The sequence below is a fragment of the Pinus tabuliformis genome, chromosome 9 (assembly GCF_031772625.1).
Source record: "Pinus tabuliformis cultivar Carrire ecotype Pingquan chromosome 9, CPIR1, whole genome shotgun sequence".
NCBI lineage: Eukaryota > Viridiplantae > Streptophyta > Pinopsida > Pinales > Pinaceae > Pinus > Pinus tabuliformis.
This window is the reverse complement of record NC_142307.1, coordinates 925,723,789-925,747,690: the sequence shown is the minus strand read 5'-3', so window position 1 is coordinate 925,747,690 and position 23,902 is coordinate 925,723,789. Positions and strand designations below refer to the sequence as shown.

The 23,902-nt window shown below is 40.1% G+C and overlaps 1 long non-coding RNA gene across 1 annotated transcript; it reads right to left on the bottom strand.

The window, feature by feature from the left end:
• Nucleotides 1-6,341: 6,341 nt before the first annotated feature.
• LOC149151777 (uncharacterized) lies at nucleotides 6,342-7,141 on the bottom strand. Its single transcript, XR_016263753.1, has 3 exons — nucleotides 7,028-7,141; nucleotides 6,860-6,927; nucleotides 6,342-6,730 (listed from the first exon to the last, which is right to left on the bottom strand). It is a non-coding gene; the product is annotated as an uncharacterized LOC149151777 (long non-coding RNA).
• Nucleotides 7,142-23,902: the final 16,761 nt, after the last annotated feature.

The window sequence follows — 23,902 nt, the reverse complement described above, 5'->3', positions numbered from 1 at the left end:
CCATTTGCATTAAATTTTGTCTTGTAGAACCATTTTGATCATATAGGGACATTATTTTCAAGTAGTTCTGTTAATTCCCAAGTTTCATTTTTCATTATAAAATCATATTCTTCTTTCATAGCTTCTATCCATTCTTTATGATTTTTGGCTTGTTCATAATTTAAGGGCTCAAAAACAGTCATTACTTGAGACATTAAAGCATAATATTTATACCTGACGGGGGCTTCAATCTGTCGTATTGACCTTCTTAGAGGTTCATTACTTTGTGGAGTACCTTCTCCTTTTCTTCTTTGTGGAGTGCCTTCATTTCTTTGTGGACTTTGATTCCTTGATGTGTTTTTTGGAATGTCCTTGTGTTCTGGTTCTTGAGTTGATTCCACAACTTCTTCTTCTTCATTAAAGTTTTCATAAGGAGACTGCCATATATTATGTTCATTTTCTTTTATTTGTTTATCTACATTCTCATGAAATATAACATCTCTACTTGCAAAGACCTTGTGAATACTTGGATCATACATTTTATATGCTTTTTGATCAATGCAATATCCAATAAAAATACATTTGATGGCTTTGGCATCTAAATTTCTCCTATCCTCTTTAGGAATATGAACAAAGGCCTTGCATCCAAATATCCTTAAATGACTAATTTTAGGTTTAAAACCATAAAATGCTTCAAATGGTGTTTTGTGTTCAAGATACTTAGTAGGGCTTTTATTTTTAAGATATACAATTGTATTAATGGCTTCAACCCAAAAGCTATTAGAAAGTCATTTACTTTTTAACATATTTCGAGCACATTCAACTAATGTTCTATTCTTTCTTTCAGCTACTCCATTTTGTCGAGGTGTATGTGGTACTGTAAATTGTTGCATAATTCCATCTTGTTTGCAATATTTGATAAAAGCTCCTGAAGTGTACTCACCACCTTTATCTGATCAAAGAATTTGAATGCTCTTTCCTGTTTGCTTTTCAACCATACTCTTGAATTCTTTGAAGTATTCAAACATGTCACTTTTGTTTCTTATAAAGTATACCTAGGTGTATCTAGTGCTATCATCAATAAATATAAGAAAGTAATATGCTCCACCAAGTGACTTAGTTTGCATTGGACCACATACATCAGTATGCACTAGTTCAAGTATTTCACGTTTTCTTTTATTTTCATGCATAGTAAATTCTTCCCTATGTGTTTTCCAAGTGCACAACCTTCACATTCAAAGTGTTCACCCTTAATAATTGGAAGACCTTCTACCATAAGTTTCTTTTGTAGTAACATTAGGTCATTATGATTTAAGTGTCCATACCTTTGATTCCAAAGCTCTATAGTTGACATGCCTATTGATGCCAAAGCTTGATGCCCATTCTTCATTACATCCAACTTGTATAAGCCTCCAACTCTCATTCCTTTTGCAACAACCTTGTAGTTGTCCTGCACATCCTTTACCAAACGATGTGATTTCGTAAATTCAACTTTTAAATGTTGATTTGTGATAGTAGAGACTGAAATTAAATTCTTCTTTAATCCTGGAACACACACCGCATTTTGAATTTGTTTTTCTTGTCCATTAGGCATCATAACACATATATTACCATTTCCTTTAATTTCATGTGATCTATTATCTCCTAAATAGATGTGTCCACCATTATTAATCTCATGATAAGTATCAAACCAATCTTTTTTACATGACATATGGATTGATGCACCAGAATCTATAAACCAAGCATTATCATCATCAGTTTCTACTGATAAGGCAACATTTGACACAAACAATTTAAGATTGCTAACATCTTGACTAATTGCTTCATCTCTATTAACATAATTTCCTGAATGCCTTCTTTGTTTAAATTGATCAACCTCCTTTTTATGCAATTCTTAGCAAAATGACCAGGTTTTCCATAGTAATAAAACACATCATCTCTACTTGATTTGGCATTTGTCCTTGGTAAATGGGTACCTTGAAACGATTTTACCTGTGACTTTTTTCCTTTATTTTCCTCCCACTGTTTGCCTTTGAAGGACTGCTTCCTTTTGGCCATCAATGCCAAATCTGAATTGGGAGATTTTTGTTTAAGGCTTCTTCTCCGCTCTTCTTCCTGCATAAGTATACCTGCCAACTCATCAAAAGTAGGAGCCTTCTCTCTAGTTGAAAGACCAGTTATAAACATTTGATATTCATCAAAAATTCCACTTAATGTTACAGTAACCAAGTCTGTACTAGATACTGATTCACCAATGTCACCTAGTTTATCCTTTAGATCTTTAATTCTAGAAATAAAATCACTAACACTTTCATTTTCTTCCATCTTAATTGAAAGAAGCTTACTCTTTAAATATAATATTTGATTTGTATTCTTCGTCTCATACAAATTCTTGAGAGTGTCCCATGTCTCCTTGGATGTTTTGCACTCTCTAATATGTGGAATAATGTTGTCCTTAACCGTCATCCATAGAAGCACATTTTCTTTGTTTTCTCGTCACTCCCAATCTTGAATTGCAACATCTGTGGCTTGAGGGGACACTGGCTTAACTTCAGCTCCAGACACAATCACCCATGTATTATTACCTTCCATCAAAGTTTGCAACTTAAACTTCCAATTTGCATAATTTTCACCATCTAACTTGTTAGATTCAAATAAATAAGATTCTGCCAATATATTAAGCTTATAAATCTTTAAGTACCAACCACCAAAACACAAAATTTTTACAAATATACATCTTCAAGCAAATTTTTTTATCCAATATTATTAGATAATATTTCTGCCTTCTTCTTTCTTCTCTCTTTTTTTATTACTTTGGAATTTAATTGAAACCTTAAATAAAAACCCTCACATAGAGAAAATATGTTTTTAAATATATTCCAGCTAAACTTAACCAGACAGTCACTACCATGAGTTTAGCATTCCATTCAATTTCAGGAACTTCCATTAAAGATAATTACCAGCCTCCACTCTAAAAGCGTTCTGCGGCAATTCAATTAAAAGAAAACTCTTGTGACTAACAACCTAAACAACATACTTTGCTGCGTAATCTGCAGACAGTCTGCTTTCCCCACCGTCAAGATAAATACGTTGCTATTATAACAAAACATAAAGATCCACACCGCATTCTAAAATGTACACTTAACAAAACATCAGGAGCTTGATATGAAAACAGTTTTTCCATACAACTTTGGATTTGAATTGAGCGGCAACAACAGTTCCAACGTTTTAGGCAGCGCTCACACTCTTCAGCATCCACTTCAAACCTCGGCTGCCTGCAGTCACACCAAAGTAGATCCCTGCAATAGGGAAAACAAAAAAAACAAACAACGCTTGAACGATTTTACCTTCACAACCGTCTCGACCTCCTCAAAGTGGCTCAAACATTGCTAGTCCTTCTCCGGAGCACATAGCTCTTCTCCTGGTGCGCCTATCTGGTCATTGCTCTACCCTTACCGCACCATAGATTTCCCAACAGCGATAAACAAAACAAAACACTCGGTTGCACTCTTTAGTTCTTCACACACACCAGATACTGCTGGAAGTCTCACTACACTTCCACAGCTTCAATCACTAGGCACAGTGCACCTACGCTCTTCACAACTCAACCTCACCTCGCTCTGATACCAAAACAGAGAGCGCAGAACTCAGAAATGAACACACAAAACTCAGAAAACTTGCCTGTTCTGATTGCAAAGAAAGGTTTTGTCAAGAAGGGTTTTTATACAAAAAGAAGAAGTTTCTGGAGTTGGATGGGGCGGTGGCTTCTCTAGCAAGCTGTTCATACTCCAATGAGTCCGCCAAATCCTCCAGATCAATCTAGCAGCTACATTAATAACTAGTGGTTAACTAGTGGTTGGAATTAATATCTTCCAACACAATCAATCAATTGTTGTATGTTGATGAATGGAATGAACTTCAATCCAATATTTGTAGGGAGAGACAGAAGTGGGCCTTCTCCGTGGGCTCGGAAAACCAAGGGTGTGGATACCGTTTTCCGGAGAAAATGTTGCTGTAAGTACTCAAATTTGCGACTAGCGATCTATCCCGTCTTCTAACTCTCGCACAAAGCCCGCGAGAGTGTATAATATTTTCTGTGTTCCTGGATACGTCTGCCGTTATTAAAATCAAGAAACCATGGGCTTCAGTGGCTGCTGAGGGTGAATCAAATGGCCGGCCTCTTTGTTTTGGCCAAATGAATACTGTTTGTTGGTTAAAAGTGTCATTCGTGTTTTACCTTGTCCAACACGTTCCGACAAGAGTGAGCTAATAAGTCCATCATTTTAATTTTTAAATAATATTTTAATTAATTAAAATTTTGTTTTATGTTAGTTTAAAAGATTTTTTTTATGATACGAGTTGTTTTAAAATAAAATATTCATTATTGAATAATAGAGTTTATTTAAAATTTTCATTATTAAGAAATACAATTTTTTGTAAAATAGAAAAATAATTTATCCAAAAGAATTGAATTTATTTATTCATGCATTATACACCATGTAAGAAATATTAATTAAATATATTTGATTTACAAAATTTAAAATATGATTAGAGAATAGCTTAGGTAGATGGTGGTCTGTTAGAACTATGAACACAAAGTTAACTTATTATTGTAGATGGAAGGTATTTTTTTTTAATGATAAAAAATTATCTTTTAATAATTTCAATTATATTATTGTTCTGTTTTTTTTAAATATTAAAGTTATTTTTTCAATTTAGAAAAGATATATGTGATGACCCCGTAAATGTAATTATTTAAAAGTTTACTGTGGTAAAAACTGAATGACATTGAGAACTTATTTTCTTTTAAAGAAGTAATCTGTTAATTTGAATTATGCATTAAAGTAATGTTTAAAGAATTACTCAGAAGAGCATTGAGTTTCCTAAAAGGGAAAGCAGTTAATGGAACTGAAAATAACCGCCTCCCTTAACTGGAAGGATTTCCAGGAAAAAGGAAAAGGGTGGATAGTTTTTCTTTCTGTGCTGTAGTGACAGACAGAAAAAGAAAAGAGAAAAACATACCTGGTTTTGGACTAAGTCTGGTAGAGACCAGATAGTCAAGACACTAGGTGCTGTCTTACTGAGGATTGGGATCTGGTAAGCATAAGCTCGGGGGGGGACTCAGGTCCCGAAGGACAAGTCTCAAGGATGGGTGGTTAGCGAGCTTAACACAGGAATTTGCTGAAGGAGTGCTGAAGAACTTCCCAACAAGCGGTAACCAGGTAAGTAGCAAAACCCTAAGATTTTACTATTGTTTGTATAGAAGGGTTAATTTAGAATACTTACAGTTACTGCGTATTATCAGTAGAGGATAGAAACCCTATAGTGCTATTAAGCAAATAGAATAACTACGAATAAGGAAATGATACAGAAATACATGCCATTGTGTCAATTAGATAATTATTTAACTCTGCATACCGTGACAAGAAAGGCTATTTAATAGAACAGAATGAGATAATCGAAGGGGCTAGGGTTTGTATATGCAGGGCCGAGTACTCTGCGAAGGAGGACTTGAAACATTATAATAGAAATCTATACACTAATACTTATCAATTCGAAGAGCCTCTGTAGCCTTACTGTCACGTTATATAGTAAAGCGTAACCTGGAGAAGGGCCATCGAAACCTTAGGTTATAAGACCTGAAGAATATCAGGGTATGGCAGGCAAAAGTTTAAGTTAGAAAACAGAACGAGTTCGCGGCTGGAGAAGTCCTTAAGGCCGGCAGAAGCCTGAGGCCACAGTCGTTGTTCCCATGGCCACCGAGAGATTAGGAAGTAGAGCTTAGGCTCACGCTCGAACCATATCTTTAAAAGAAGGGAAAACAAACAAAGGAATGGTTGCAAATTAAAATGGACTGTCCTGATAATACTTTCGAGCATAAACATTTACATCTTTAACAGATAGATGAATAATCTCTAGCGTATAGGCCGCGTGCAATATCTCCTGTCCAAAAGATATTAAACTTCATATACACAGTAAAGGAAAAACACTGTTACGACAAGAAATAAACGCATAGTCGATTACCATATTCATATCAGAAGACTATATTGTCAACTCTCGTAACTCTTAACAAAGATTTAAGAACAAACTGTATATATAACAGACGGAGTCCATGTCCTGACGGTAACAGAACAATACAGGGTATAGACCCTAAATCTGTATGACCGCAGATCTCATTTTCTTAACCCTCGCCGAGTCGGCCAGACATCTATTGAGTTAGATGCAGGCGTGAATACTGGCTGGGCTATCGAAGGCGGTTGGAGAGCGGCGTATGCCATCTTACCAAACCCTCTTAGAAGTCATAAACACCATGAATAGACTCCAAAGGATGCATTTAAACAAATAACTGAGTGATGCTGGAACTCAAACCCTTACGGGAGATTTTTATAAAGAAAAACGATAAGAAATATCTTAAAGTATAACATTGTTCTGCGATAGACAGCAGGGCCGAGATATCATTAAACCACATAGGTTATTCACATTCTGTAATAGCCGAAAGAGTTAAAAATCATGTGGGTTCAGTCCCAAATTCATTAACCAGTAGAAGCTATAAAGTATTCGCAGATACAAACTAAATATATGAGTCAATGTTCCAAAAACATAATACAAAGGCAGCCACCGAGTAGCCAGACTCTTGAACCGAGAGTTCGACCCAGAAACTGCTGTAAACAATGGAGAAAGTGTATCGGGCTTCACATACTCAAACCCCAATGGGTATGGCCCCGGATTTGAGAAGGCAGTGAAACTCCATCTGCGCCAACCGAGGAGGAAAGGTGGCGGAAGTTATAAACTAAAACAGCAGTAACCCTCCGACAATCTTATACAAAATCTTAACTAACAGTTCATATTATGAGGTAGGAATTCGTGGCGATAGGGGTACCTGTGCATATCCAGCTTAGTAGCAGCAAAGGGCAGCTTATGCCGCTGAAGGAGTCACGACAGCGGACTCTTCATTACCTGTCAATCAACAAAGAGGCCGTCATACTGTGCGTCTAATGTTAGATTCCTGGACAACAATGTAAATCAAATCAACAGGTGTAAATCTTACCTAGCCTTGGAGCGGTGATTCTATGATGAGTTTGTATGCATTGTCGAGGGCGACTGAAGAAAGCCGGAGCAGGAATTGTGGAGCAAACGCCCAGTGGTAACAGAGTGTTACCCCAAGCTCTGGAGCGCCAAATGGAAACAGCAAAACCCCGATGAACGCGGGACATCAACCTTATAAACACGAATCCATAACCCTGCGACGTGGAGTAATCTCCACCTTTGATTATCCTCCAAACCTCCTTGCCATAGATCTTGGCGGTAATGCCAAAGTGCTGAAGGCGGGAAGGATCCAGCCTGCGGAGCCATGGCCGATCACGTGATCAGGCCGGCGGCTTTAAATGCAGGTCCAGGTGTAGTGAAGAGGGGACGCCAGCATACAAAAGGCAGTTGGGTTTTTAATACCTTTGCAATAAATTAAGAACCATCCTCTACATAGAGTCGAAATAGTAATAGTCATATGTAGATGGAGCCATTAAACTAAATAATAAACCTTGACACCATGAGATGAATGCATCAAACATGCTTTATATCCGAATGTGTAAGCATATATATATGGTTGAGGTTGATGTAATCACCTTATAAATTATTTTTTTTAGATATATTTGAATACAAGTACGAGGTATGTGACAATATGGTATCAGAGCCCAGGTTGCCCATACTGTGGCCTCTGGGTATGAGAAATATGTGTTGTTGTTGTTTTTTTTTTTTTTTTTTTTTTTAAATTTACAGCATTGATATTGTTATTTCTTCAACTGGGGTAATAAATTATGCCCCAAAGCTCACAAGGTTGACTGTTGTATGATTAGACCAGACCAGACCAGAACAAGAAGAAAAAAAAATGAATCCAGGAAACAACCCAGAATTGTGGGTGCAGTTGGGTGAGGAGACCCGCAGTACAAATCTGGCCATACTGGAAACAGTCCAAGAGCTGAAGAATGAAATGGCTCGCTTGCGTGAAGACAACGCACGTTTGACAATGGAGCAGGAAAGGATACTAAAAAGTTTGTCTGACAAACAGAACCCGCCACTGGCCAACCCAAGCGCAGAGCAACAGAGAACGACAGAAGAGCAGCAATACCAAGCAGAATCTGAGATTCCAGAGGATGGAAAGGATCAATCTGATAATGCCTCAGAACAACAGACTTCAAAGCGGCAGAAGGTGGAATTGCAGGGAGAATTCCGGAAAATCAAACCCCCACACTACGATGGAGAGCAAGAAGAAGCAGCTGAAGCATGGCTGATTAACATGAATAAATATTTCCAGCTATATGAGTATGACCATAACCTGAAGGCGAGATTGGCCATTTTTCAGTTGCAAGGGAAGGCAACATTGTGGTGGGAAGAAGTTAAAATTGTAAAGGGGGTAAGCGAGCGAACCATAACATGGGAAAAATTCCAAAAATAATTTAAAGAGAGATATTTGACAGAGCGCTTTTATGACGAAAAAGCAAAGGAATTCCATGATCTGCGATTGGGACAACAGACTATGGATGAGTTCATCAATCGTTTCACCTCCTTGCTCCGTTATGTACCCTACCTTAAAGAAGAAAAAGCAAAGGTGCAAAGATTCGTTAGCAGTTTGCCCATGTATATGAGAGAAAGGATTGAGTTTGACAATCCCAGAACCATGGATGAAGCTATCCGTAAAGCAAGAATGTGCTACCAGCAGAGCAAACAGAAAGGGGACAGTACCAACAGGAAATGGAATGAGAAAAAGGGTAGTAAAGTTGTGGGAAACAATAGAGGTGGCCGGGTTGGTGGAGCTAAAGGAAGTGTCAAAGGTCAGAGTGGCAAAGCAGCACCAAGGAGTTCATTCAGACCCAAGCCTGGTAATGAAACTAGAATGGGAGAGCCATCCATTAAATTGGACAACGAGGGAGTAAACAGACCCTCAGTACAGTGCTGGGGCTGTGGCGGTCCCCACTATGTCAAGAACTGTCCGCAGCGGAAGGGAGCTGACCAGATCTCTCAGATTCATGAGGCATCAACCGTGGGCAACGTGGGACGAAGTGTGCACAAAATTAATGCAGCCTTGGACGACCGCCAGGCAGAATATCAGCCCACCATGGTAGAATTCGAAGGTAAAATTTCAGACCTTTCTATCACTGTTCTAATTGACCCAGGAGCTACTTTAAGTTATATTAGTCCAAAGATAGTTGAACGGTGTAAATTGCAGCCTGAAAAATTTAAGAATCCATGGCTGGTACAGCTAGCTACAGGGGCTAAAAGGCGAGTAATGGCAAAAATTAGAAACTGTTCCATAACGGTGGCAGGACAGCCGGTGGTAGCAGATTTGAATATGCTTCCACTTGGGTCCTATGATGTCCTGATTGGAATGGATTGGTTAGAAAAGCATTGGGCTTTAGTAAACTACAAAACAAAAGCTATACGATTCAAAGATGACTCGGGATTGGAACAGGAGATGCAGGGAATTAAACGGCCAGTGCAGGTCCGGCCTATCACTGCATCTCAGTTAGTGAAATGCATTCGGAAAAGATGTCAAGTGTATGCCATTCAGATAAATTATGCAGAAACCAAAGATAAAGGGGGTCCGCTAGACCATCTTCCAATAATAAAAGAATTCGCGGATGTGTTTCCGGAGGAAATTCCTGGATTACCTCCGAAGCGGGATATTGACTTCACCATTGAGTTAATACCAGGTGCTGCCCCAGTTTCGCGGACACCTTATAGGATGAGTGTACCTGAGTTGACTGAGCTGAAAATGCAATTACAAGAATTGTTGGATAAAAATTATATCCGTCCCAGTGTATCTCCATGGGGAGCACCGGTGTTGTTTGTCAAGAAGAAAGATGGAACCTTTCGAATGTGTATCGATTACCGGCAGCTGAACAAACTCACAATCAAAAACAAATACCCCTTACCTCGGATTGATGAGCTTTTTGACCAGGTCAAGGGGGCGACAGTATTCTCCAAAATCGATCTGCGATCTGGTTATCATCAGATCAGAATTAAAGAAGAAGATATTGCTAAAACAGCCTTTAGAACCCGATATGGGCACTACGAATTTGTAGTGTTGCCTTTCGGATTGACTAATGCACCCGCCACATTCATGTGTTTGATGAACAGCGTGTTCCATCAGTTTTTAGACAAGTTTGTACTAATATTCATTGATGATATTCTGATCTATTCTCGTTCCAGGGAGGAACACGAGGAGCACCTCCGGATAGTGCTGCAAACCCTGCGAGAGCATCAGCTGTATGCTAAATTCAGCAAGTGCGATTTCTACAAAGAAGAGATTCAGTATTTAGGCCATGTGATCACCAAGGAAGGGATTGCAGTGGATCCTGAGAAAATTAAAACCATAATGAATTGGCCTGTGCCCAAAGATGTGGCAGATATCAGATCTTTCATGGGGTTAGCAGGGTACTACAGAAGATTCGTGGAGGGTTTCTCGAGAGTGGCATATCCTATCACATCTTTACAAAAGAAAGGAAGGACATTCAAATGGACTTTGGAATGTCAGCAAAGTTTTGAACGACTTAAACACTTACTCACTACGGCCCCCGTTCTAAGCATAGCTGATCCTAATAAGGATTATGTAGTATGCACCGACGCTAGTCGAGAAGGCGTTAGAGGTGTGTTAATGCAAGAGGGAAGAGTGATCGCCTATGAGTCAAGAAAGCTGAAGGAACATGAGCAGAAGTACTCTACCTACGACTTGGGACTGGCAGCCGTCATACATGCCCTTAAAATGTGGCGACATTATCTTTTGGGTAAGAAATTTCTGCTATTAACAGACCATCATAGCTTGATAAATTATTTCAGTCAGCCCACTCTGAATGAAAGGCAAGCCCGTTGGGCAGATTTCTTAAGCGGATTCGATTTTGATATCAAGCATTTGAAAGGAAAAGAAAATCGCGTAGTAGACGCTCTATGCCGAAAAGTACATTGTTTATATGAAGTTACTCTCAGCAAGTGGGAGAACTCCTTGCAGGAAAAGATAAAAACAGCAGCAAACCTGGATGCCGAATATCAGCAAATGAAGCAACAAAAGTCACTTTCCAGCCAGGGAAGCCAGCAAGGGTATGAAGTGAGCAAAGATGGAATGTTGTTTTATAAAAAGAGACTGTTTGTACCAAATGACAATAATCTTAGAGATTTAATTCTGAATGAGTTTCATACCAGTCACTACGCAGGTCACCCTGGATATCAGAAAATGCTTGCTGCACTTCGGAAGGAGTACTACTGGCCAGGAATGAAAAGACATGTAGCTGAATATTTAGCGCGATGTCTAGAATGCCAGCAGATCAAGACAGAGCATCAGCATCCGGCTGGGTTATTGCAACCCCTACCAGTTCCGGAATGGAAATGGGAAATTATATCCATGGATTTTATAACTGGGTTGCCTAGAACAAAGAGAAATAATGACTCTATTATGGTGGTAGTTGATAAACTGAGTAAAGCAGCCCATTTTATTCCAGTGCAATCAACTTACAGGGCAGTCCAAATTGCACACATATTTATGCAGAATGTGTTCAGACTCCACGGGCTTCCGAAGACTATAATATCAGATCGGGATGTAAAGTTTACATCCGCTTTTTGGAAAGCACTATTTGCAGAACTGGGTACACAGTTGAATTTTAGTACAGCATACCATCCCCAGACTGATGGACAGACAGAGAGAGTGAACCAGGTGTTGGAAGACATGCTGAGAGCATGTGTAATGCAAAAACCGACTCAGTGGGAGGATTATCTACACCTGGTGGAATTCGCTTATAACAACGGATATCACACATCAATTCAAATGTCTCCATTTGAAGTCTTGTATGGACGCAAATGTCGGACGCCCTCAAATTGGAGTGGCCCGGAGGATAAGTTAAGGTTGGGACCTGAAATGCTCAAAGAAATGGAGGACATGGTTAAAAAGGTGCGAGCTAACCTGAAGGCCGCTCAGGATCGGCAAAAGAATTTTGCAGATCGAAAAAGAAGGTTCAAAGAGTATCAGGTGGGCGACCACGTTTACATAAGAATACAAGCCAGGAAGAGTACTTTGCAATGGAGCAGTTGTGCCAAACTCACGCCTCGTTATTTTGGACCTTTTCAGGTCTTGGCAAGAGTTGGGCCAGTAGCGTATCAGCTAGCCTTACCAAGCCACATTAGAATTCATAATGTCTTCCATGTATCCATGCTTAAAAAGTATATTTATGACCCTAAGCATGTGATTAAGTGGCAAGATATACGGGTAAGAGTTACTTTCAATTGAACTAATTGAAGAAGTGTCAAGAGATAGAAAACTGACACTGGTATTGTTTGCAGGTCGAACCGGAAGGAGAGGTCTTGGTCGAGCCGCTGAACATTCTCGACCGGAGAGAAGTACAACTGCGGAAGCGGGTTATTACCCAAATTAAAGTGCAGTGGCAGCACTATGGGCCGGATGAGGCCACTTGGGAAGATGAAGAGCTTTTTCGGAAAGCTTATCCGGAGCTGTTTGAGAACACTGGACATCGGGACGATGTCCAAACTCAGGGGGGAAAGATGTGATGACCCCGTAAATGTAATTATTTAAAAGTTTACTGTGGTAAAAACTGAATGACATTGAGAACTTATTTTCTTTTAAAGAAGTAATCTGTTAATTTGAATTATGCATTAAAGTAATGTTTAAAGAATTACTCAGAAGAGCATTGAGTTTCCTAAAAGGGAAAGCAGTTAATGGAACTGAAAATAACCACCTCCCTTAACTGGAAGGATTTCCAGGAAAAAGGAAAAGGGTGGATAGTTTTTCTTTCTGTGCTGTAGTGACAGACAGAAAAAGAAAAGAGAAAAACATACCTGGTTTTGGACTAAGTCTGGTAGAGACCAGATAGTCAAGACACTAGGTGCTGTCTTACTGAGGATTGGGATCCGGTAAGCATAAGCTCGGGGGGAGACTCAGGTCCCGAAGGACAAGTCTCAAGGATGGGTGGTTAGCGAGCTTAACACAGGAATTTGCTGAAGGAGTGCTGAAGAACTTCCCAACAAGCGGTAACCAGGTAAGTAGCAAAACCCTAAGATTTTACTACTGTTTGTATAGAAGGGTTAATTTAGAATACTTACAGTTACTGCGTATTATCAGTAGAGGATAGAAACCCTATAGTGCTATTAAGCAAATAGAATAACTACGAATAAGGAAATGATACAGGAATACATGCCATTGTGTCAATTAGATAATTATTTAACTCTGCATACCGTGACAAGAAAGGTTATTTAATAGAACAGAATGAGATAATCGAAGGGGCTAGGGTTTGTATATGCAGGGCCGAGTACTCTGCGAAGGAGGACTTGAAACATTATAATAGAAATCTATACACTAATACTTATCAATTCGAAGAGCCTTTGTAGCCTTACTATCACGTTATATAGTAAAGCGTAACCTGGAGAAGGGCCATCGAAACCTTAGGTTATAAGACCTGAAGAATATCAGGGTATGGCAGGCAAAAGTTTAAGTTAGAAAATAGAACGAGTTCGCGGCTGGAGAAGTCCTTAAGGCCGGCAGAAGCCTGAGGCCACAGTCGTTGTTCCCATGGCCACCGAGAGATTAGGAAGTAGAGCTTAGGCTCACGCTCGAACCATATCTTTAAAAGAAGGGAAAACAAACAAAGGAATGGTTGCAAATTAAAATGGACTGTCCTGATAATACTTTCGAGCATAAACATTTACATCTTTAACAGATAGATGAATAATCTCTAGCGTATAGGCCCCGTGCAATATCTCCTGTCCAAAAGATATTAAACTTCATATACACAGTAAAGGAAAAACACTGTTATGACAAGAAATAAACGCATAGTCGATTACCATATTCATATCAGAAGACTATATTGTCAACTCTCATAACTCTTAACAAAGATTTAAGAACAAACTGTATATATAACAGACGGAGTCCATGTCCTGATGGTAACAGAACAATACAGGGTATAGACCCTAAATCTGTATGACCGCAGATCTCATTTTCTTAACCCTCGCCGAGTCGGCCAGACATCTATTGAGTTAGATGCAGGCGTGAATATTGGCTGGGCTATCGAAGGCAGTTGGAGAGCGGCATATGCCGTCTTACCAAACCCTCTTAGAAGTCATAAACACCATGAATAGACTCCAAAGGATGCATTTAAACAAATAACTGAGTGATGCTGGAACTCAAACCCTTACGGGAGTATTTTATAAAGAAAAACGATAAGAAATATCTTAAAGTATAACATTGTTCTGCGATAGACAGCAGGGCCAAGATATCATTAAACCACATAGGTTATTCACATTCTGTAATAGCCGAAAGAGTTAAAAATCATGTGGGTTCAGTCCCAAATTCATGAACCAGTAGAAGCTATAAAGTATTCGCAGATACCAACTAAATATATGAGTCAATGTTCCAAAAACATAATACAAAGGCAGCCACCGAGTAGCCAGACTCTTGAACCGAGAGTTCGACCCAGAAACTGCTGTAAACAATGGAGAAAGTGTATCGGGCTTCACATACTCAAACCCCAATGGGTATGGCCCCGGATTTGAGAAGGCAGTGAAACTCCATCTGCGCCAACCGAGGAGGAAAGGTGGCGGAAGTTATAAACTAAAACAACAGTAACCCTCCGACAATCTTATACAAAATCTTAACTAACAGTTCATATTATGAGGTAGGAATTCGTGGCGATAGGGGTACCTGTGCATATCCAGCTTAGTAGCAGCAAAGGGCAGCTTATGCCGCTGAAGGAGTCACGACAGCGGACTCTTCATTACCTATCAATCAACAAAGAGGCCGTCATACTGTGCGTCTAATGTTAGATTCTTGGACAACAATGTAAATCAAATCAACAGGTGTAAATCTTACCTAGCCTTGGAGCGGTGATTCTATGATGAGTTTGTATGCATTGTCGAGGGCGACTGAAGAAAGCCGGAGCAGGAATTGTGGAGCAAACGCCCAGTGGTAACAAAGTGTTACCCCGAGCTCTGGAGCGCCAAATGGAAACAGCAAAACCCCGATGAACGCGGGACATCAACCTTATAAACACGAATCCATAACCCTGCGACGTGGAGTAATCTCCACCTTTGATTATCCTCCAAACCTCCCTGCCATAGATCTTGGCGGTAATGCCAAAGTGCTGAAGGCGGGAAGGATCCAGCCTGCGGAGCCATGGCCGATCACGTGATCAGGCCGGCGGCTTTAAATGCAGGTCCAAGTGTAGTGAAGAGGGGACGCCAGCATACAAAAGGCAGTTGGGTTTTTAATACCTTTGCAATAAATTAAGAACCATCCTCTACATAGAGTCGAAATAGTAATAGTCATATGTAGATGGAGCCATTAAACTAAATAATAAACCTTGACACCGTGAGATGAATGCATCAAACATGCTTTATATCCGAATGTGTAAGCATATATATATGGTTGAGGTTGATGTAATCACCTTATAAATTATTATTTTTTAGATATATTTGAATACAAGTACGAGGTATGTGACAATATGGTATCAGAGCCCAGGTTGCCCATACTGTGGCCTCTGGGTATGAGAAATATGTGTTGTTGTTGTTTTTAAAAAAAAATAAAATAAAAAAAATTTAGAGCATTGATATTGTTATTTCTTCAACTAGGGTAATAATTGTGCCCCAAAGCTCACAAGGTTGACTGTTGTATGATTAGACCAGATCAGAACAAGAAGAAAAATGAATCCAGGAAACAACTCAGAAGTGTGGGTGCAGTTGGGTGAGGAGACCCGCAGTACAAATCTGGCTATACTAGAAACGGTCCAAGAGCTGAAGAATGAAATGGCTCGCTTGCGTGAAGACAACGCACGTTTGACAATGGAGCAGGAAAGGATACTAAAAAGCTTGTCTGACAAACAAAATCCGCCACTGACCAACCCAAGCGCAGAACAACAGAGAACGACAGAAGAGCAGCAATACCAAGCAGAATCTGAGATTCCAGAAGATGGAAAAGACCAATCTGATAACGCCTCAGAACAACAGACTTCAAAGCGGCAGAAGGTGGAATTGCAGGGTGAATTCCGGAAAATCAAACCCCCACACTACGATGGAGAGCAGGAAGAAGCGGCTGAAGCATGGCTGATTAACATGAATAAATATTTCCAGCTATATGAGTATGACCATAACCTGAAGGCGAGGTTGGCCATTTTTCAGTTGCAAGGAAAGGCAACATTGTGGTGGGAAGAAGTTAAAATTGTTAAGGGGGTAAGCGAGCGAACCATAACATGGGAAAAATTCCAAAAATACTTTAAAGAGAGATATTTGACAGAGCGCTTTTATGACGAAAAAGCAAAGGAATTCCATGATCTGTGATTGGGACAGCAGACTATGGATGAGTTCATCAATCGTTTCACCTCCTTGCTCCGTTATGTACCCTACCTTAAAGAAGAAAAAGCAAAGGTGCAAAGATTCGTTAGCAGTTTGCCCATGTATATGAGAGAAAGGATTGAGTTTGACAATCCCAGAACCATGGATGAAGCTATCCGTAAAGCAAGAATGTGCTACCAGCAGAGCAAGCAGAAAGGGGACAGTTCCAATAGGAAATGGAATGAGAAAAAGGGTAGTAAAGTTGTGGGAAACAATAGAGGAGGCCGGGTTGGTGGAGCTAAAGGAAGTGTCAAAGGCCAGAGTAGCAAAGCAGCACCAAGAAGTTCATTCAGACCCAAGTCTGTTAATGAAACTAGAATGGGAGAGCCATCCATCAAATTGGACAATGAGGGAGTAAACAGACCCTCAGTACAGTGCTGGGGCTGTGGCGGACCACACTATGTCAAGAACTACCCGCAGCGGAAAGGAACTGATCAGATCTCTCAGATTCATGAGGCATCAACTGTGGGCGACGTGGGACGAAGTGTGCACAAAATTAATGCAGCCTTGGACGACCGCCAGGCAGAATATCAGCCCACCATGGTAGAATTCGAAGATGAAATTTCAGACCTTTCTATCACTGTTCTAATTGACCCAGGAGCTACTTTAAGTTATATTAGTCCAAAGATAGTTGAACGGTGTAAATTTCAGCCTGAAAAATTTAAGAATCCATGGCTGGTACAGCTAGCTATAGGGGCTAAAAGGCGAATAATGGCAAAAATTAGAAACTATTCCATAACGGTGGCAGGACAGCCGGTGGTAGCAGATCTGAATATGCTTCCACTTGGGTCCTATGACGTCCTGATTGGAATGGATTTGTTAGAAAAGCACTGGGCTTTAGTGAACTGCAAAACGAAAGCTATACGATTCAAGGATGACTCGGGAATGGAACAGGAGATGCAGGGAATTAAACAGCCAGTGCAGATCCGGCCTATCACTGCATCTCAGTTAGTGAAATGCATTCGGAAAAGATGTCAAGTGTATGCCATTCAGATAAATTATGCAGAAACCAAAGATGAAGGGGGTCCGCTAGACCATCTTCCAATAATAAAAGAATTCGCAGATGTGTTTCCGGAGGAAATTCCTGGATTACCTCCGAAGCGGGATATTAACTTCACCATTGAGTTAATACCAGGTGTTGCCCCAGTTTCGCGGACACCTTATAGGATGAGTGTACCTGAGTTGACTGAGCTGAAAATGCAATTACAAGAATTGTTGGATAAAAATTATATCCGTCCCAGTGTATCTCCATGGGGAGCACCGGTGCTGTTTGTCAAGAAGAAAGATGGAACCTTTCGAATGTGTATCGATTACCGGCAGCTGAACAAACTCACAATAAAAAACAAATACCCCTTACCTCGGATTGATGAGCTTTTTGACCAGGTCAAAGGGGCGACAGTATTCTCCAAAATCGATCTGCGATCTGGTTATCATCAGATCAGAATTAAAGAAGAAGATATTGCTAAAACAGCCTTTAGAACCCGATATGGGCACTACGAATTTGTAGTGTTGCCTTTCGGATTGACTAATGCACCCGCCACATTCATGTGTTTGATGAACAGCGTGTTCCATCAGTTTTTAGACAAGTTTGTACTAATATTCATTGACGATATTCTGATCTATTCTCGTTCTAGGGAGGAACACGAGGAGCACCTCCGGATAGTGCTGCAAACCCTGCGAGAGCATTAGCTGTATGCTAAATTCAGCAAGTGCGATTTCTACAAAGAAGAGATTCAGTATTTAGGCCATGTGATCACCAAGGAAGGGATTGCAGTGGATCCTGAGAAAATTAAAACCATAATGAATTGGCCTGTGCCCAAAGATGTGGCAGATATCAGATCTTTCATGGGGTTAGCAGGGTACTACAGAAGATTCGTGGAGGGTTTCTCGAGAGTGGCATATCCTATCACATCTTTACAAAAGAAAGGAAGGACATTCAAATGGACTTTGGAATGTCAGCAAAGTTTTGAACGACTTAAACACTTACTCACTACGGCCCCCGTTCTAAGCATAGCTGATCCTAATAAGGATTATGTAGTATGCACCGACGCTAGTCGAGAAGGCGTTGGAGGTGTGTTAATGCAAGAGGGAAGAGTGATCGCCTATGAGTCAAGAAAGCTGAAGGAACATGAGCAGAAGTACTCTGCCTACGACTTGGAACTGGCAGCCGTCATACATGCCCTTAAAATGTGGCGACATTATCTTTTGGGTAAGAAATTTCTGCTATTAACAGACCATCATAGCTTGATAAATTATTTCAGTCAGCCCACCCTGAATGAAAGGCAAGCCCGTTGGGCAGATTTCTTAAGCGGATTCGATTTTGATATCAAGCATCTGAAAGGAAAAGAAAATCGCGTAGCAGACGCTCTAAGCCGAAAAGTACATTGTTTATATGAAGTTACTCTCAGCAAGTGGGAGAACTCCTTGCAGGAAAAGATAAAAACAGCAGCAAACCTGGATGCCGAATATCAGCAAATGAAGCAACAAAAGTCACTATCCAGCCAGGAAAACCAGCAAGGTTATGAAGTGAACAAAGATGGAATGTTGTTTTATAAAAAGAGACTGTTTGTACCAAATGACAACAATCTTAGAGATCTAATTCTGAATGAATTTCATACCAGTCATTACGCAGGCCATCCTGGATATCAGAAAATGCTTGCTGCACTTCGGAAGGAGTACTACTGGCCAGGAATGAAAAGACATGTAGCTGAATATTTGGCGCGATGTCTAGAATGCCAGCAGATCAAGTCAGAGCATCAGCATCCGGCTGGGTTATTGCAGCCCCTACCAATTCCGGAATGGAAATGGGAAATTATATCCATGGATTTTATCACTGGGTTGCCTAGAACAAAGAGAAATAATGACTCTATTATGGTGGTAGTCGATAAACTGAGTAAAGCAGCCCATTTTATCCCAGTGCAATCGACTTATAGGGCAGTCCAAATTGCACACATATTTATGCAGAATGTGTTCAGACTTCACGGGCTTCCGAAGACTATAATATCAGACCGGGATGTAAAGTTTACATCCGCCTTTTGGAAAGCATTATTTGCAGAACTGGGTACACAGTTGAATTTTAGTACAGCATACCATCCCCAGACTGATGGACAGACGGAGAGAGTGAATCAGGTGTTGGAAGACATGCTGAGAGCATGTGTAATGCAAAAACCGACTCAGTGGGAGGATTATCTACACCTGGTGGAATTCGCTTATAACAACGGATATCACACATCAATTCAAATGTCTCCATTTGAAGTCTTGTATGGACGCAAATGTCGGACGCCCTCAAATTGGAGTGGCCCGGAGGATAAGTTAAGGTTGGGACCTGAAATGCTCAAAGAAATGGAGGACATGGTTAAAAAGGTGCGAGCTAACCTGAAGGCCGCTCAGGATCGGCAAAAGAATTTTGCAGATCGAAAAAGAAGGTTCAAAGAGTATCAGGTGGGCGACCACGTTTACATAAGAATACAAGCCAGGAAGAGTACTTTGCAATGGAGCAGTTGTGCCAAACTCGCGCCTCGTTATTTTGGACCTTTTCAGGTCTTGGCAAGAGTTGGGCCAGTAGCGTATCAGCTAGCCTTACCAAGCCACATTAGAATTCATAATGTCTTCCATGTATCCATGCTTAAAAAGTATATTTATGATCCAAAGCATGTGATTAAGTGGCAGGATATACGGGTAAGAGTTATTTTCAATTGAACTAATTGAAGAAGTGTCAAGAGATAGAAAACTGACACTGGTATTGTTTGCAGGTCGAACCGGAAGGAGAGGTCTCGGTCGAACCGCTGAACATTCTCGACCGGAGAGAAGTACAGCTGCGGAAGCGGGTTATTACCCAAATTAAAGTGCAGTGGCAGCACTATGGGCCGGAGGAGGCCACTTGGGAAGATGAAGAGCTTTTTCGAAAAGCTTATCCGGAGCTGTTTGAGAGCATTGGACATCGGGACGATGTCCAAACTCAGGGGGGGAAGATGTGATGACCCCGTAAATGTAATTATTGAAAGTTTACTGTGGTAAAACTGAATGACATTGAGAACTTATTTTCTTTAAAGAAATAATTTGTTAATTTGAATGATGCATTAAAGCAATGATTAAAGAATTACTCAGGAGAGCATTGAGTTTCCCAAAAGGGAAAACAGTTAATGGAACTGAAAATAACCACCTTCCTTAACTGGAAGGATTTCCAGGAAAAAGGAAAAGGGTGGATAGTTTCTTTCTGTGCTGTAGTGACAGACAGAAAAAGAAAAGAGAAAAACATACCTGGTTTTGGACTAAGTCTGGTAGAGACCAGATAGTCAAGACACTAGGTGCTGTCTTACTGAGGATTGGGATCCGGTAAGCATAAGCTCGGGGGGAGACTCAGGTCCCGAAGGACAAGTCTCAAGGATGGGTGGTTAGCGAGCTTAACACAGGAATTTGCTGAAGGAGTGCTGAAGAACTTCCCAACAAGCGGTAACCAGGTAAGTAGCAAAACCCTAAGATTTTACTACTGTTTGTACAGAAGGGTTAATTTAGAATACTTACAGTTACTGCGTATTATCAGTAGAGGATAGAAACCCTATAGTGCTATTAAGCAAATAGAATAACTACGAATAAGGAAATGATACAGAAATACATGCCATTGTGTCAATTAGATAATTATTTAACTCTGCATACCGTGACAAGAAAGGCTATTTAATAGAACAGAATGAGATAATCGAAGGGGCTAGGGTTTGTATATGCAGGGCCGAGTACTCTGCGAAGGAGGACTTGAAACATTATAATAGAAATCTATACACTAATACTTATCAATTCGAAGAGCCTCTGTAGCCTTACTGTCACGTTATATAGTAAAGTGTAACCTGGAGAAGGGCCATCGAAACCTTAGGTTATAAGACCTGAAGAATATCAGGGTATGGCAGGCAAAAGTTTAAGTTAGAAAACAGAACGAGTTCGCGGCTAGAGAAGTCCTTAAGGCCGGCAGAAGCCTGAGGCCACAGTCGCTGTTCCCATGGCCACCGAGAGATTAGGAAGTAGAGCTTAGGCTCACGCTCGAACCATATCTTTAAAAGAAGGGAAAACAAACAAAGGAATGGTTGCAAATTAAAATGGACTGTCCTGATAATACTTTCGAGCATAAACATTTACATCTTTAACAGATAGATGAATAATCTCTAGTGTATAGGCCGCGTGCAATATCTCCTATCCAAAAGATATTAAACTTCATATACACAGTAAAGGAAAAACACTGTTACGACAAGAAATAAACGCATAGTCGATTACCATATTCATATCAGAAGACTATATTGTCAACTCTCGTAACTCTTAACAAAGATTTAAGAACAAACTGTATATATAACAGATGGAGTCCATGTCCTGACGGTAACAGAACAATACAGGGTATAGACCCTAAATCTGTATGACCGCAGATCTCATTTTCTTAACCCTCGCCGAGTCGGCCAGACATCTATTGAGTTAGATGCAGGCGTGAATACTGGCTGGGCTATCGAAGGCGGTTGGAGAGCGGCGTATGTCGTCTTACCAAACCCTCTTAGAAGTCATAAACACCATGAATAGACTCCAAAGGATGCATTTAAACAAATAACTGAGTGATGCTGGAACTCAAACCCTTACGGGAGTATTTTATAAAGAAAAACTATAAGAAATATCTTAAAGTATAACATTGTTCTGCGATAGACAGCAGGGCCGAGATATCATTAAACCACATAGGTTATTCACATTTTGTAATAGCCAAAAGAGTTAAAAATCATGTGGGTTCAGTCCCAAATTCATGAACCAGTAGAAGCTATAAAGTATTCGCAAATACCAACTAAATATATGAGTCAATGTTCCAAAAACATAATACAAAGGCAGCCACCGAGTAGCCAGACTCTTGAACCGAGAGTTCGACCCAAAAACTGCTGTAAACAATGGAGAAAGTGTATCGGGCTTCACATACTCAAACCCCAATGGGTATGGCCCCGGATTTGAGAAGGCAGTGAAACTCCATCTGCGCCAACCGAGGAGGAAAGGTGGCGGAAGTTATAAACTAAAACAACAGTAACCCTCCGACAATCTTATACAAAATCTTAACTAACAGTTCATATTATGAGGTAGGAATTCGTGGCGATAGGGGTACCTGTGCATATCCAGCTTAGTAGCAGCAAAGGGCAGCTTATGCCACTAAAGGAGTCAAGACAACGGACTCTTCATTACCTGTCAATCAACAAAGAGGCCGTCATACTGTGCGTCTAATGTTAGATTCCTGGACAACAATGTAAATCAAATCAACAGGTGTAAATCTTACCTAGCCTTGGAGCGGTGATTCTATGATGAGTTTGTATGCATTGTCGAGGGCGACTGAAGAAAGCCGGAGCAGGAATTGTGGAGCAAACGCCCAGTGGTAACAGAGTGTTACCCCGAGCTCTAGAGCGCCAAATGGAAACAGCAAAACCCCGATGAACGCAGGACATCAACCTTATAAACACGAATCCATAACCCTGCGACATGGAGTAATCTCCACCTTTGATTATCCTCCAAACCTCCCTGCCATAGATCTTGGCGGTAATGCCAAAGTGCTGAAGGCGGGAAGGATCCAGCTTGCGGAGCCATGGCCGATCACGTGATTAGGCCGGCGGCTTTAAATGCAAGTCCAGGTGTAGTGAAGAGGGGACGCCAGCATACAAAAGGCAGTTGGGTTTTTAATACCTTTGCAATAAATTAAGAACCATCCTCTACATAGAGTCGAAATAGTAATAGTCATATATGGAGCCATTAAAATAAATAATAAACCTTGACACCGTGAGATGAATGCATCAAACATGCTTTATATCCGAATGTGTAAGCATATATATATGGTTGAGGTTGATGTAATCACCTTATAATTTTTTTTTGTTTAGATATATTTGAATACAAGTACGAGGTATGTGACAATATACCTTATTTCAGTAAAGATTTTTTTCCAATTTGATAAAGTAAAAGAAAAAAAAAACAAAACAATTTCATAAAATTCTCTAAAAAATAGAGAAAGAATATAATTTTATAGCCTTTTATAAATTTAATAATTCATTCCCAGAAAAAGATGGAATTTACATCAAAGTCTCTATAGAAATTAAACTTCCCCACCTATAGCCCGTATTTGTATCTTGCAAAGTAGTGCTTTATGAAATAGCTTATCAAGTCTATACAAGGATACGTCAATCTCTTTCGTGGACTAGGAAACATCCCAAACCAAACATTTCTTTCCACATAGAAGCATATGAAGTGAAGGACATTAAGACATTTAAGGAAAATTCTAAGGTTCTAACACTTTTCCATTTTTGGGATCTAACATTACACAAGTTTGGTCTAAGATCCACAATGAAGGATCATTACAAATCATACAAATATAGGTGGGATATTAGTTAGAGACCTGTGCAAATGAAGACAAGCATAAGAATGTTCCAAATTTAACAAAATTCATTACAAGAATACGGTACAATTCTACGCGGGAAAAAGAAGAAAAGGTTCAGGAAAAGATAAAAGAATCATCTTACATACAAGCAACGCTGAAGTAGAAGGGAGA